The sequence below is a fragment of the Eulemur rufifrons genome, chromosome 7 (assembly GCF_041146395.1).
Source record: "Eulemur rufifrons isolate Redbay chromosome 7, OSU_ERuf_1, whole genome shotgun sequence".
NCBI classification, from domain to species: domain Eukaryota; kingdom Metazoa; phylum Chordata; class Mammalia; order Primates; family Lemuridae; genus Eulemur; species Eulemur rufifrons.
Window position 1 is genome coordinate 67,390,509 of NC_090989.1, and position 17,790 is coordinate 67,408,298.

Sequence of the window (17,790 nt, forward strand, 5' to 3'; positions counted from 1 at the left end):
TAAACGCTTTAGTCTATAAACCTCTACAGAGATAGAAGCTTTAATTTCAAATCACCTGTTTCTTGGAGAAATAGCCCCAAAACTAACACTATCACAGTGAGGATGTTACACTATCAAGCAACGATATAATCCCTCCTCAGATCTACTACTAGAAATTAGATTTTAAGATTTAGTAAGCCACCAAACTCAAGGAAAGCTGTTTTATTTTTACATGAATTTTTACTGAACAAACATTAATTTTGTAAATAATCATGATACATTATTTCACTATGATGACCAAGATTACTCAGGCAAATTTTCAAGTGATCTTCTCAAAGATGATACAAGCATATTCTGATAAAGTATTTCAGAGTTTACAAAGTGATTTCACATGTTACTTTCATTTGACGGCCCCCCCCCCAACTACCTGGGTAGGTATTATTGTTTGTCTCAACTCCATAGATGATGAAACCCAGGTTCAAGAGGTTAAGTACCCACAGTTACACAACACCTAAGTGGTAAAGCAAAGACTTCAACCAGATTCTCTGCCTCCTAATGTCTATTCTAACATAACACAATAGGAAAGGTCCTTCCCAAATCTAAATGTATTTAACATTATTCTTAGCAATGTTCTAGAAGTAGAAAACAAAATCTTCAAAGTATAACATCAATACAAATAAAATTTGAAATGAAAAGGCAATGAACAGAAAAACTTCACCTGATTTTTGTAACACAAAAATTATTGTAATGTAATAACTAAGGAAACCTAGAAAAGATTACAGAAATACCCATTTGGCGGGGTGGGGGGAGGATGAAAAGAAGTGGATTAAAGGGTACATACAATTAGAAGAGATAAATTCAACACTGATAGAGCAGAGTGACTACAGTTAACAAAAATGTATTGTACTCAGGTGATGGGACACCCTAAATACCCTGACTTGATCACTATATATAACAAAATTTCACATGTAACCCATACATTTGTACAAATTTAAAAAATAACATTTAAAGTTAAAAAAACACCCATTTGTAAAATGAAAGTTTAACACTTCATTTAAACTTGTCTTTAAAGTGTCGATTCTTTGTGAACAAAAACATAATGTTAAAATACTATTTATTACAAGTAAAAAATAAGAGAGGACCAGGCTCGGTGGCCCATGCCTATAATCCTATCACACTCTAGGAGGCCGAGGCAGGAGGATCACTTGGGATCGGGAGTTTCAGAACAGCCTGAGCAAAAGGGAGAGCCCATCTCTACCAAAAATAGAAAAAAATAGCCAGGTGTGGTGGTGTGTGCCCGTAGTTCCAGCTACTCAGGAGGCTGAGGCAGGAGGATTGCTTGAGTCCAAGAGTTTTAGGCTGCAGTGAGCTACTCTGGGCAACAGAGACTCTTGTCCCCAAAAACAAAACAAAACAAAACAAAAAAGACAAGTGAAATATATCTATATCTGTTAAAGAAATTTTTTAAAAAAGAAAAAAAATTATATATAAAAATTTTTAAAAAGGATATTAGGGCACTGGAATTATTACTTTCAGTATGAAATATCAATAATATGCTCATTTAAAAACTTGTAAATGGGCCACAAAAGCCATATTCTATTTCCAGCTCATCTTCTGACAATTTTCACCTCTATTTAATGCCACAGCCAGTCACTCTTATTTTGCTCAGAATTAAACTAGGCATTTGACACAATGTAGAGTGGTGTCTAACCTTAAAAGAAAATGTAGAGTCCCTGACCCCTAAGGGAATGATTTTTCTTTTCTTTTTTTTTTTTTTGAGACAGAGTCTCACTCTGTCACCTGGGCAAGTGCCATGGGGTCAACCTAGCTCACAGCAACCTCAAACTCCTAGGCTCAAGCGATCCTCCTGCCTCAGCCTCCAAGTAGCTGGGACTACAGGTGTGTACCACCACACCCAGCTCATTTTTACTATTTTTAGTAGAGACAGGATCTCACTCTTGCTCAGGCTAGTCTCGAACTCCTGAGCTCAAACAACCCTCCCACCTTGGCCACCCAGAATGCTAGGATTACAGGCATGAGCCACCACGCCAGGCCAGGAATGGTTTCTGGTCTGATTAGGAAGTGGAGATTTGCCATAAGAGTCAATCAGAGAATACTTCAAGAGGCGGCTGCAAAGGAGCCCAGTGATTACTCCATAATTCCATTAGCTGTATTAAGCCTGAACTATTCATGAAACATGTTTATTGGTGAGATATTTTTTTAAACGGTGAAAGGTGATTTATCTAGTTAACTCATCATTTAGAAACACTAGCTTACTGCAGCACAATTCACAATTCCAAAGATCTGGCATCAACCCAAGTACCCATCAATTCATGTGGATTAACAAAATGTAGTACATGTATACCATGGAGTACTACTCAGCCATAAAAAAAGATGAATTAATGCCTTTTGCAGTAGTTTGGAAGGAATTGGAGACCATTATCCAAAGTGAAGCATCCCAAAAATGGAATAACAAACACCATATGTACTCTCTAATAAACTAGAACTAACCAATGTGCACAAAAGTGAACAGAGGGAAGTAAAAGTCATTGGAAATCAAACAGCAGGGGAGGAGGGGAGGGGCAAAAACCCACCTAATGGGTACAATGAACACTATTCAGGTGATGGGCACATTTATAGCCCTGACTCAAGCCATATAACAAAAACATTTGTACCCCCTTAATATTTTGAAATAAAAAAATAGAAACACTAGCTTCTGACGTAGAATGAACATTTTATTATTTTGGACCAATTTCCAGAAAGAAAACTAGCAAATGTAAAAGCAGGACATTTTATCTTTCTTCTCAATCTATGAATTAGAAATAGATTAAATTGGTTGCATAATACAAGAATTTCAGGGCCGGGCGCGGTGGCTCACGCCTGTAATCCTAGCACTCTGGGAGGCCGAGGTGGGCGGATCGTTTGAGCTCAGGAGTTCGAGACCAGCCTGAGCAAGAGCGAGACCCCATCTCTACTAAAAATAGAAAGAAATTATATGGACAGCTAAAAATATATATAGAAAAAATTAGCAGGGCATGGTGGCGCATGCCTGTAGTCCCAGCTACTCGGGAGGCTGAGACAGGAGGATCGCTTGAGTTCAGGAGTTTGAGGTTGCTGTGAGCTAGGCTGACGCCACGGCACTCACTCTAGCCTGGGCAACAGAGTGAGACTCTGTCTCAAAAAAAAAAAAAAAGAAGAATTTCAGTCTTTTGAAAAATATTTAAGAGTAGCAGGGCACGGTGGCTCACGCCTGTAATCCTAGCACTCCAGGAGGCCGAGGTGGGTGGATCTTTTTTTTTTTTTTTTTTTTTGAGACAGAGTCTCACTCTGTTGCCCAGGCTAGAGTGCCATGGCGTCAGCCTAGCTCACAGCAATCTCAAACTCCTGAGCTCAAGGGATCCTCCTGTCTCAGCCTCCCGAGTAGCTGGGACTACAGGCATGCACCACCATGCCCGGCTAATTTTTTCTATATATATTTTTAGCTGTCCATATAATTTCTTTCTATTTTTTTAGTAGAGATGGGGTCTCGCTCTTGCTCAGGCTGGTCTCGAACTCCTGAGCTCAAACGATCCGCCCGCCTCGGCCTCCCAGAGTGCTAGGATTACAGGCGTGAGCCACTGCGCCCGGCCTAGGGTGGATCTTTTGAGTCAGGAGTTCGAGACCAGCCTGAGCAAGAGCAAGACCCCATCTTTACTAAACATAGAAAGAAATTATATGGACAACTAAAAATATATATTGAAAAAATTAGCCGGGCGTGGTGGTGCATTCCTGTAGTCCCAGCTACTCGGGAGGCTGAGGCAGTAGGATCGCCTGAGCCCAGGAGTTTGAGGTTGCTGTGAGCTAGGCTGATGCCATGGCACTCTAGCCTGGGCCACAGAATGAGACTCTATCTCAAAAAAAAAAAAAAAAGAAAGAAAAATATTTAAGAGTATTAAAATATGGTATTATTACATATTACTAGAATAGTTAAAACACCTTAAATACAAATAATCTATAAACACATCTTTGAACAAAGTTCCCAGAATGCATAAACTCACTTTAATTAACTAAATAACAAAATTCTTTTTATGTGACAGATGCAGAGTAAAACAGTATGCATCTATTCCCTAGCATCCTCTTAAACTAAATATGACTGACCTCACAAAAACTTCCTGGGTGTCAGATATTGTGGTGTATGATCGAAGCACACATTTATACAATACTTAAAAGTTCACAAAGCACATATCCATATACTATTATTTTCAATGCTGAAATAATCCATCAGAGAGAGATGACGCAGGTCCACAAAAATCAAGGGACTTGAACTTCCAGACCAGATAAAATGGTCTAGATCTATTTTTCTCTGCCCCTCTGCACAAAGCACAACTACAAGCCAAGCAAAGCCTACAAACATAAGCAACGACCAAAAGAAAACCCTGAAAGGTGGTAAGAAGGCAGAAAATCAATTTGAGACTCCAGGACTGGAGAAACAAAAGAGCAGCAGGATGTTTTATGTTCCTACACCTAACAGAAGGCAGCAACCCAGACCTGACATTTCCCAACCACCAACCTAGGAACAGAAGGCAGACCAGATAGTCACATTCCTCCCCCAAATCTAGCAGGAATCCCCCTGGCAACATCAGGCAAGTAAGATCAACTGGAAGCCCAGCTAACAACAAAGGCCACCAGAAGCATTCTCCTTCTCTACTTGGCCTGAGACTTCTCTGTTTTCTGCCTAAAAATACAGAGGCAAGAAGGAAAAACGAGGGACCCAGCCACATCAAGTGGCTCAGTTTGAGCTAAGATTCTCCTCCCTTGCCCAAAGATACCAGGGCAGGGGACAAGGGGAAGAAGAGACCAGTGGGTGGGTCCCACTACAATCCTGTCCCACATCGGGACAATTAGAAACCCAGCATGGGGAAATCCCTTCTGCTTGCTGAGGCACCAGCGAGGATCAGTGGGAGCCCCAGTAGGTTCAGACAAATCAAGTGGACTGCAAAGGCTTTAAAAATTACACTGCCATTGGAACCACCTGCATGCTAAGCCTCAATAGGGTGACTGCCTGCTAAAAGAAAAAATGTTTAAATAGGGCCCAAAGCCTCCTAACATAACACATAAAATGCCCATGATCATCAATGGTAAATCACCCAAGAAAATCACATGAGTGAGAAAAGACAATCAACTAAGGCCAACATGGAGATGAATCAGATGTTGAAATTATTTGACAAGAATTTCAAAGCAAATGTTTGAACAATCATTTAAATTCTCCTCAATTTTTTAAAAGCCATAATAAAAATGCTTCAGCAATCAATTACACATTCTTCTGAAACAAGTGAAAATATAGAAAATCTCAGCAAAGAAACAAAAGTATAAAAAAGAAGCAAAAGGAAATCATAAAACTAATAAATTTTTAAAATTTACTGGATGGGCTCAATGCAGACATAAAGATGACAGGAAGGGAAATCACCGAACTTGAGGACAGAAAAGTGTAACTCACTCAATCTGAACAACAGAGGGGAAATAAACTGAAAAAAAATTAACCAATAGTTTTAGGGAACTTTTGGACAGTAACAAAAGAGCCAACATTCATTATCACCAAAGTCCCATAAAGAGAGACGAAAGAGAGTCAGGCTGAAATAGTATTTGAAGAAATGATGGCTGAAACCTTCTCAAATCTAAAGAAACTAACTTGCAGATCCAAAAAGCTAAGCAAACCCAAAGAGGATAAATCTAAAGAAATCCACACTGACATATCATAATTAAACATTCAAAAACTAAAGACAAAGAAAAAACATCTCAAAAGCAGGCAGAAAGAAATGATACATTATGCACAATACAACACCAATTCAAACAACACCAGAGACTTCTCATCTGAAGCCAGAGGCCAAAGATAAAAGTGGCACAGTATTTTTCAAATATTAAAAAAACAAAAACCAAAAAAACTGTCAACCAATAATTCTATATCCAGTGAAACTATCGCTCGGAAATAATGGGGAAATAAAATGCATTCTCAAAAGAAGTAAAAGAATGTGTCTCTAGCAGACTTACCTATAAAGACTGGCTGAAAAAAATTTTTCCAAACAAAAAGAAAATAATTTAAAAAAAAAAAGAACTTTGGAGTATCAAAGGAAGAAGACACAAGAGAAAGAATAGAAATACAGGTATATACAAGAGACTATCTTTTCCTTCATTAGTTTTACAATTCACATTTGATGATTTAAACAAAAATTGTAACATCATCTGATGTTTAAGGCAATTATAATTAAAAGTGGAGAAAGTAAATGGTAAAATTGAAGTGAGGTTTCCACACTTCTATTGCAGTGGTAAAATGTTAATATCAGTAGACTGTTACAAGTCACATATGCTTATTTGTATGTAATAACTAGAACAACCACTATTAAAACTATACCAAGAGATAGACTCAAAAAGCATTAGAAATAAATCAAAATGGAATCCTAAAAAATTTTCTAGTAATCTGCAGAAGGCCAAGAAAACAAACAGGAACAAAAATGGGAAATAAACAAAAATAATAAAATGGCAGACTGAAGCATTAATATAGTAATAATTACTTCCAATGCAAATGGTCTAAAATAAACCAATCACAATGCAAATTGGCAGAGATTTTTTTTTTAATGGCCCAATTGCTTATAAGAAATTCAAATTCAGCAACATAAGTAAGTTGAAAGTAAAAGAACAGAAAAGATAGGCTGGGCATAGTGGTTCATGCTTATAATCCTAGTACTCTGGGAGGCCAAAGTGGGAGGATTGTTAAGCTCAAGAGTCCAAGACCAGCCTGAGCAAGAGTGAGACCCCCATCTCTACTGAAAATAGAAAAATTAGCCAGGCATCATGGTGTGCACCTGTAGCCCCAGCTACTCCGGAGGCTGAGGCAAGAGGATTGCTTGAACCCAGGAGTTTGAGGTTGCAGTGAGCAATGATGATGCCACTACACTCTACCCAGACTCTTATCTCAAAAAAAATAAAAAAAGAATGGAAAAGATAATTATTTTAAAAGCGGAGTGGCTACATTAATAACACAATCAAACAACAAAGTCTAACTGACATATATATAGCACATTCCACTCAACAGTATCAGAATACATTTTTTTTTTTTCAAGCACCCATGGAACATGCACCAAGGCAAACCATATCCTGGGCCATAAAATCTAAAAAAATTTAAAAGAACTGAAATAATAGAGTGTATTCTCTGACCATAATCTACTCCAACTAGAAACCAATAACAGAAAGACAATAGGAAAATCTCCAAAGAAAGAAATAAAACAATACATTTCTAAGAAGTCCATGAGTCAAAAGGAAGTCTCAAAGAAAATCTGAAAATATACACATAAAAATGAATGAAAATAAAAATATAACACACCAAAACATTTGGGATACAACTAACACAGTAGTTAGAAGGAAATTTACAGCACTAAATGCTTACATTAAAATGAGGGAAGATCTCAAACCAATAACCCAATTATCTACCACAAGAAACTAAAAAAAAAAAAAAAAAAAAGCAAAATGAGCCCAAAGCAAGAAGGAAAAAAATAATAAAAAGCAGAAATCAATAAAATAGAAAATAGGAAAACAGAGAAAATCAATGAAAATTAATGAAACAAAAAATATATGTAGAAGACTCTAGCAAAACTAACAAGAACAATAACAACAAAAAGACAGAGAAAACATACATCAATACCAGGAATGAAACAGCGGTTATCAGTACAGATCCTACAGCAATTAAAAAGATAAGAAGGGATCACATTTTGAGCTAGATGATTAAAAAAAAAAAATAAGAGAATACTATAAACAACTTTATACTCTTAAATTTGACACCAATTTCTCACAACCACACTAGCAAAATACAACCGAGATGAAACACATAATACAAAATAGCTCCATAACCCTTAAAAAAGAAACAACTTCTTAATTTAAAAGTCTCCAAAAAAGAAACCCTCAGGCTCAGCTGGCTTCACTGGTGAATTTTACCAAACATTTAATAAAGAATTAGTAACAACTGTTCATAAACTCTAGCTAAAAACAGAGGACAGAGTATTTCCCAACTCACTTTATGAGGTCAGTATTATTGATACCAAAACAAGACAAAAATATGACAAGAAAAGAAAAATGACAAGCCAATAGTTCTTATTAATACAGACACAAAAATCCTCAACAAAATGTTAGCCAATCAAATCTACCAATACTTAAAAAGGATTATGTACCAGAACCATGTAGGATTTATCTCAGGAATGTGAAGATGGTTTAACATCTAAAAATCAATTAATATAATACACCATATCAATAGAAGGACAAAGGACAAAGCCTTTATTATTGGCAGATAATCTCAATATACACAGAAAAACATTTGATGAAATGAAACACCCTTACACAATTAAAAACACCCAACAAACCGGAAATAGAAAGGAATTTCGTTAACCTGATAAAGGCCATCTATGAAAAATCCAGGGATAACATCATACTTAATGGTGAAATAGTCAATGGTTCCCACTAAGATTAGAAACAAGACAATGATGTCTGCTCTTGCTACTTCTATTCGACACTGTAGGAGAGATTCTAACAAAGTAAATTGGCATGAAAATGAAATAAAAGGCATTAATATTGGAAAGGAAGAAGTAAAACTCTACCTATTTGCAGATGACATGATCTTACACACAGAAAAACCCACTAGAACTAGTAAGTTCAATAAGGTTGAAAAAGAACAGTATACAAAAATCAATTTTATTTCTACACACTATCAATGAACAATCCAAAAATGAAATAACCTAATAACCTAATTATCACATATATACCACATTAATAGTATCAAAAACAATAAAGTATCTAGCAATAAATTTATCAAAACAGGTATAAGACTTGTACACTGAAAACTGAAAAACATCATTGAAAGAAATAAAGATCTAAATAGAAAGATACCTGATGTTCATGGATTGGAAAACTTAATATTGTTAGGATAACAATGCTTCACCAAATCATCTGCAGATTCAATGCGACTTACATCAAAACCCGACAGCTTTTTTTTTTTTCCCAAAAATGGAAAAACTGATCCTAAAATTCATATGGAATTGCAAGGGACTAGAATACCCAAAACAATCTTGAAAGCGAAGAAAGAAGTTAAGGGATATGTACTTTGTGATTACTACAAAGCTACAGTAATCAAGACACTGTGGTACTAGCATCAAGATAAACATATAGATCAAAGAATACAATTGAGAGTCCAAAAATAAATACCTACATTTATGGTCAACCAATTTTTTAAAAATTTTATTTACTTTTTATTTTTTTAGAGGAGATAGATGTCTATGTTGCCCAGCCTGGCCTCAAACTCCTTGGCTCAAGCAATCGTCCTGCCTCTGCCTTTCAAGTAGCTGGGACTACAGTTGAGCACCACCACACACAGGTAAGTTTTTCTGACAGGGCACCAAGACAATGCAGTGGAGAAAGAAGTCTTTTCAACAAATGCTACTAGGAACAAAGAATATTCACATGCAAAAGAATGAAGTTGAACTCCTTCCTCATACCATATACAAAAATGAACTCTAAATGGACTAAAGACCCATATTTAAGAGTTAACACTATAAAGCTGTCAGAAAAAATTACAGGAGTAAATCTTTGTGACCTAGGATAAGGCAAAGCCTTCTTAGATATAACTCTGATAGCTTAAGCAAGAAAAGAAAAAATAAGTAAACTGACTTTGTCAAAATTTTAAACCATTACAATAGCATCAAAAATAAAATACTTAAAAAACTCAATCAAGGAGGCAAACTGAAATCTATAAAACACTGATAAAACAAAGACGACACAATAAATGCAAAGACATCCCATGTTCATGAACTAGAAGGCTTAATACCGTTTAAATGTACATACTACCCAAAGTGATCTAGATTCATGCAATCTCTACCAAAATCCCAATGGCATTTTTTTACAGGAATAGAAAAAATAATCCTAAAATCCAAACAGACCTACAAAAAACTCCACATATAGCCCAAACAATCTTGAGAAAGAACAACAAAGCTGGAGGCCTCACTCCTTCTGATTTCAAAATATATTACAGGCCAGGCGCGGTGGCTCACGCCTGTAATCCTAGCACTCTGGGAGGCCAAGGCGGGTGGATCGTTTGAGCTCAGGAGTTCGTGACAAGCCTGAGCAAGAGCAAGACCCCGTCTCTACTAAAAATAGAAAGAAATTATATGGACAACTAAAAATATACACAGAAAAAATTAGCCAGGCATGGTGGCACATGCCTGTAGTCCCAGCTACTTGGGAGGCTGAGGCAGGAGGATCGCTTGAGCCCAGGAGTTTGAGGTTGCTGAGCTAGGCTGACGCCACAGCACTCTAGCCCAGGCAACACAGTGAGACTCTGTCTCAAAAAAAAAAAAAAAAAAAAAATTACAAACCTGGTATAATTAAAAATAGTATGGTACTGACATAAAGACAGACATACAGACCAACATAACAGAATAGAAAGCCCAGAAATAAACCGATACATACATAGTCAACTCATCTTCAACAAGAGTGCTGAGAATCCACAATGGGGAAAGGATCGTCTCTTCAACAAATGATGCTGGGAAATCTCAATAGTCACATGAAAAGGAATGGAAATTTGACCCTATCTTACACCAAAGATAAAAATCAACTCAAAATGGATTAGAGACTTAGTAAGACCTGAAACCATAAAACTCCTAGAAGAAAACATGGGGGAAAAGCTTCAAGACATCGCAATGATTTCTTGAATATGACACCAAAAGCATAAGCAACAAGAGCAAAAATAGACAAATGAGAATATATCAAACTAAAAGGCTTCTACAGAGCAAAGAAAACAGACACCATAGTGAAAAAGTTACCTATGGAATGGGAAAAAATATTTGCAAACCATACAAGGGCTAACATCCAAAATATATAAAGAACTCCTACAACTCAATAGCAAAAAACAAAATAACCTGATTTAAAAATGGGTAAAGGACCTGAATAAACATTTCTTCAAAAATGACATACAAATGGCCAACAGGTACATGAAAAGATGGTCAGCATCCCTAATCATCAGGGAAATGCAAACCAAAACCACAAAGAGCTATCACCTTACACATGCTAGGATGGCCAATATCCAAAAAAACAAAAATAACAAGTTTTGGTGAGGATGTGGAGAAACTGGAAGCCTTGTGCACTGTTGATGGGAATGCAAAATGGTCCAGCCACTATTTTAAAAAAGTATGGAAGTTCCCCAGAAAAACTAAAAATAGAACTGCCATATGTTTCAGCAATTCCACTTCTGCGTATTTACCCAAAAGAACTGAAATTGGCTTCTCAAAGAAATATTTCCACCCATAGTTCACTGCAGCATTAGTCACAATAGCCAAGATGTGAAAACAACCTAAATGTCAATTGACAGATGAATAAACAAAGAAAATGTGGTACATACACAATGGAATATTATTTAGTGTTAAAGAAGTAAATTCTATTCTATACGTGACAACATGGATGAACCTTGAAAACATTATGCTAACTGAAAAAAGCCAGTCACAGAAGGACCAACACTGCATGATTCCACTTTTATGGGGCATCTAAGGTAAAGCAGTCAAACTCACAGAAGCAGAGAGTAGAAATGGTGGTTTCCAGGGGAAAGGAGGAGATGGAAGTAAGGATGCCATTCAATGGGTATAAAGTTTCAGATACACAAAATGAAAAAGCTCTAGAGATCTGCTATACAACATTGTACTTCCAATTAATAATACTGTATACTGCACATTTTATTAAAAGGGTAAATGTCACGTATTTTTTATCACAATAAAAAAAATTTTAGGCCAGGTGCAGTGGCTCACACCTGTAATCCCAGCACTTTGGGAAGCCAAGGCAGGAGGATCACTTGAGGCCAGGAGTTCAGAATCAGCCTGGATAGCGAGACCCCATCTCTACAAAAAATATTTTTCAAAAATTAGCCGGGTATGGCGGTGCATGCCTGTAGTCCCAGCTACTGAGGAGAGAGGATTGCTGAGCCCAGGAGTCAGAGGCTGCAGTGAGCTATGACTCCCACTGCAGTCCAGCCTAGGCAACAGAGCAAGGACTTCACCTCTAAAAATAAATAGTAATTTTTTTTTTAAATTTCAAACTGTGGTGCTTCAAAGGACACTATCAAGAAAGGGAAAACAACCCCCAGAATGGGAGAAAGTATTTATAAATCATTTATCTAATAAAAGTCCAATATTCAGAATATACAAAGAACTCTTACAACTCAGTAATAAAAAGACAACCCAGTTAAAAAATGGACAAACTCAGCTACTTGGGAGGCTGAGGCAGGAAGATAATTTGAGCCCAGGAATTCGGAGTTACAGTAAGCTATTACTGTGCCACTGCACAGCCTGGGCAACAGAGCAAGATCATGTCTCAAACAAAAATGGCAAAGTATCTAAATAGACATTTCTCAAAAAAAATATACAAATAGCCAAAAGAACATAAAATGATGTTCAAAATCATTAGCTAGCAGAGACATGCAAATCAAAACCATGAAATAACCACTTCTTGCCCACTAGCACAGCTATAATCAGAAGGCAGTATCAACTGTTAACAAGGACATGGGGAAATTGGAAACTTCACATTGCTGGTAGAAATGGTAAATGGTAAAGCCACTTTGGAAAACTGTCTGGAAGGTCCTCAAATGATTAAACATAGATGTACTATATAACTCAGCAATTCTACTCCTAGGTATATACAAGAGAAATGAAAACAAATGGTTCACATAAAAACTTAAACATGAAGCATGTTCATAGTAGCATTATTCATAATAGCCTAAAAGTGAAAACAACCCAACTGATAGACAAAATGTGGTAGGCCCAAACAGATTACTATTCAGCAATAAAAAGAAATGAGCACACACTACATCATATAACATTATGCCAAGTGAAAGAAATCAAACATAAAAGACCACCTACTTTATGATTCCATTAATATGAAATCTCCAAAATACGCAAATTTCGAGAGACAAAAAGTAGATTAGTGGTTGCCAGGGACTGGGAGTAAAGGGGAATGGAGAGTGACTGCTAATGAATAGTTGCTTTTTAGGGTAATGAAAATGTTCTAAAATTGATTACGGTGACAACTGCACAGCTCTATGAATACACTAAATACCGATAAACTGTACATTTTAAATGGGTGCATCGTATGATATGTAAATTATATCACTGTTAAAGAAAAACTACATGATGGCTGGAATTTGCTTCAAAATAATACAGAAGACCTAAGTAAATGAAGAGAGATCCTATGGTCATGGACTGAAAGTTTCTGTATAATAAAAAATTCCTTCTCAAACTGAACTATAAGTTTATTCAATTCCCATCAAACTCCCAGCAAGATTTTTTTTAGATATAGAGGAGATTATTCAAAAATGTATAAGAAAAGGCTAAGAAATCAGAAGAGCTAAAACAATCTTGACAAAGAAGAATAAAGTGATGAGGAAGCTCTCTACCCAATAAGATGTAGAGTATAGCAATAATAATCAAGACAGTGTGATACTTGACCAAAAACAGACATATATACATCAATGGAACACAAGAGAACCCCAAAATAGACCAATCCAAATACATTCAACTGTTTTTTGACAAAAGAGTAAAAACAATTCAGTGGAGGAAGGATAGTCTTTCAATAAATAGTAATGGAAGAACTGGACGTCCAGAGGCTAAAAAAAAGACTCCTGACCTAAACTTCATAACCATATATAAAAATTAATTCACAGTGAATCATGAATTGAAGCATAAAATTATCGAACTTTTAGAAGAAAACACAGGGGAAATCCTTCAGAATCTAAGCAAAGGATTCTTGGACTTGGCACCAAAAGCATACTCCTTAAAAGAAAATAAACTGGCCATCATCAAAATTAAAAATGTTTGCCCTGCAAAAGACCTTGTTAAGATGCAAAGATGGCTGAGAGAAAAATGTTTGCAAATCATATATCTGAAAAGGTCTTATATCTAGAATATATAAAGAACTCTAGAAACTCAACAATAAAAATCCAATATTCTGATTAGAAAATGAACAAAAGATATGGACACTTCACCAAAAAGGAAATCCAAATAGCAAATAAATACACAAGAAGACATACGATATCATAAGCCATTAGAGAAATGCAACTTAAAACTACAATAAGATTATCACCATATACCTGTTAGAACAGCTAAAATTTTAAAATAGCAGTATTAATAAATGCTGGCAAAGACGTAGAAAAAATAGATCCCATATATTGCTGACAGCAATGTAAAATGGTGTAGCTACTCTGGAAAACAATGTGGAAGTTTCTTAAATAACTAAACATGTCCTTGCCATACAACTCAGCAATCTCACTCTTGGATATTCACCGCAGAGAAATGAAAACTTTTGTTTACACAAAATCCTGTACACAAATGTTCATAAGCCCTTTATTGGTAATAGCAAAATTCTGGAACATACCAAAGTCCTTCAACAGCTGAATAGCTAAACAAAGTATATATTAATATATCAGCACATACCATTCTAGAAATGACAAAATTATAGACAGAGAACAGGTTGCCAGGGAACAAGGAGGAGTGTTGGGGTGGGATAGGATTATAAAGGGGTCAAGAGGGGCTTCCTTTGCAGTGATGCAGTAGTTCTGGATCTTCACTGTGGCGGTAGTCACATGAATTTATATATGGGATAAACTGTTTGGAACTACACACACACACACACACACACGCACGCACGCACACACACGCGCGCGCGCGCGAGTGCAGGTTAAAATAAAAAGGTGAAAAGTGAGTAAATTCAGTACTCTAGTTAACAGGAACAGACCAATGTCTATTTCTTGGTTTAAATGTCTTACAAGGGCCGGGCGCAGTGGCTCACGCCTTTAATCCTAGCACTCTAGGAGGCCGAGGCGGGATCGCTGGAGTTCAGGAGTTCGAGACCAGCCTGAGCAAGAGCAAGACCCCGTCTCTACCAAAAATAGAAAGAAATGATCTGGACAACTAAAAATATATAGAGAAAAAAATTAGCCGGGCATGGTGGTGCATGCCTGTAGTCCCAGCTACTCGGGAGGCTGAGGCAGGAGGATTGCTTGAGCCCAGGAGTTTGAGGTTGCTGTGAGCTAGGCTGACGGCACTCTAGCCTGGGCAACAGAGTGAGACTCTGTCTCAATAAATAAATAAATAAATAAATAAAATAAAAATAAATGTCTTACCAGTACTTTACAAGAAGTCTAGGTTAAGGGTACATAGGACTCTACTAATTTTTCCATTTCCCATGAGTCTTACAATTTTTTTCAAAATATAGCTTTCTAAAACATAACATGAGAAAGGAGAAAGAGGGTAAGGCAGATTGGCCACTGACCTCTAACTGCGGAAGCTAGGTCAAGGGTATATGAGGGTTCATAATACTATTCTATTTTTTATCTATTTAAATTTTCCATAATAAAAAATTAATAAAAATAAAGCCACATATCAAAATATTAACAGTAGTTTCTCTTATTTTTCTTTTTGCTAATATGCATTTTAAGTTTTTCCCATAAATTTATTATATAAAACAATTTTTAAAGAAGTCTTTGCTCATATTATCTTTTGTCCTCATTGTTTTATTCATTTTTTAAAAAGGTGGCACTACAGAAAAATTTTAAACATTAAGAAAATCCCATTGATACTTCTTTCTCTGATAATACACCACTTAAGTAATCTGAAAATATTTCATCTAAATATTCAATTTATATTTCACCCAATTACATTTCACCTGAAGGTTCCAATATCTCTTTCTAAAATTAACCAAAGGAAACTTCCTAGAACAGATTGACAATCAGCTCAATAATTCACCATTATAGTGATGCTCCACACAACAGAACAAATGTGTAAGTTCGAGATACCCTAATATGTTTTAATAATTCCAGCTGGGTTTGTATACAGAATTTTGCTAAGTTATCATAACTAACTTTAAATTATTTTAAAATTGTATGTGGTCTTTTTCAATGTTTCAAATATTTTTTTAAAGCAGGTATTTCCCAGCACTTTGGGAAGCTGGGGCAGGAAGATCACTTGAGCCCAGGAGTTTGAGGTTGCAGTAAGCTATGATAACACTGCACTTTAGCCCAGGCAACAGAGTGAGACCCTGTCTCAAAAAAAACAGCAGATGGCCGGGTGTGGTGGCTCACGCCTGTAATCCTAGCACTCTGGGAGGCCGAGGTGGGCGGATCGTTTGAGCTCAGGAGTTCGAGACCAGCCTGAGCAAGAGCGAGACCCCATCTCTACTAAAAATAGAAATAAATTATATAAACAGCTAAATATATATATAGAAAAAAAAATTAGCCGGGCATGGTGGCGCATGCCTGTAGACCCAGCTACTCGGGAGGCTGAGGCAGGAGGATCCCTTGAGCCCAGGAGTTTGAGGTTGCTGTGAGCTAGGCTGACGCCATGGCACTCACGCTAGCCTGGGCAACAGAGTGAGACTCTGTCTCAAAAAAAAAAAAAAAAAAATACAGCAGATGCTGAAAAGTTTACAATGGTTATAATACTACACTGAAGAAATCAACAAACAAGTGAGAACCTAAAAAAAGTATCTGTAATTCACTGAAAAATATTTCTCACAATGCAATTATTTTCAAATTTTGATTAATTTGTGTATCAAGCAAAAACAATAAAATACCTTTTCCCTCAGTAATGATTTAAGTTAAATTTAATTAAAGAGGTAAATTAAAACTGAGATATAAGTAACAAGAGACCTGAGCTCTGCATTATCTGTGGGACTTTGTGTAAGTCACAATCTCTCTGAAATACAGTTTCTTCATCAGCACACTGAAGGATTAATTATACTTGTCAATCTTCCAGCTCCAAAATCCTATGTTCTAATATATACTTCATAACCTCTGACCAATAATCATTCTGATGACAACTCTGGAAGATTTGTAACATATATGATATGAAAATACTGATTACATTATAAATAACTTTCATAGGTTTAAATCATCTGGGAGAATGTTATTCTCAATATATTAGGTTAGGGTTTCTCAACATTAGCACTACTGACATTTTGCACTGGATAATTTCATTGCTGTGAGGGCTGTCATGTGTATCGTAAGATGTTTAGCATCTACCCACTAGATGCCAGTAGAATCCCCCACCATGACAACCAAAAATGTCTCCAGATATTGACAAAATCACCTCTGGTTTGAGAACCATTATATTAGATTAAAAATTTCCAGGGTTTTCTAAAGATGGGAAGGAGGAAGAAGCAACACTGTTTTTGTTCTGTGATATAGGAGGAAAGGCTAGGAATGTTTTCTAACAAAACAAGGTCCAATTGCAACTCATATACTATAAAAAGAAAAGGTGCCCTTTTGTATGAGACCTACTGAAAACATTAACCAAGTATTACCTGTGGCTAATGCAGTAACAATGAGAATAAAAGTATACAAAGCTGTGAGGGAAACCTACAGGTATTCATTCCATCCTTAACTTGTTAAGCACTCCCAATAAAGTCCAATGGTTTTTAACAGAGATTAATGAAATTAACATAACTCCTCTTCTCTCTAGCATTTGAGGAGTCTAAACATTCTCAAATTACTCCCTATTCTGTAACATGGAGAATATCCACAAGAAAAACAAATCTACTCACAGTTATATACTGTAAACATCTATCTGTTTTAATCATATGTAAATGTGGTACAAATCCCATTAAACGTAACACTGAGGAATATCTTCACGTCCTTTGTACTTTTAAAGAAAAGTCAAAGAAATCCAGTGTGGAGAATTACATTTAAATGTTACAACAGAAAAGTACACATTCACTTTTTGGCTCGGCCGTTATTTTCCACCAAACAGACAAATACCC

General features: G+C 36.3%; 1 protein-coding gene across 9 annotated transcripts in view; it reads right to left on the minus strand.

The window, feature by feature from the left end:
• Window positions 1-17,790, minus strand: part of ZNF148 (zinc finger protein 148) — a 130,896-nt gene that overhangs the window by 97,599 nt on the left and 15,507 nt on the right. The gene's annotated exons all lie outside the window — the stretch shown is intronic.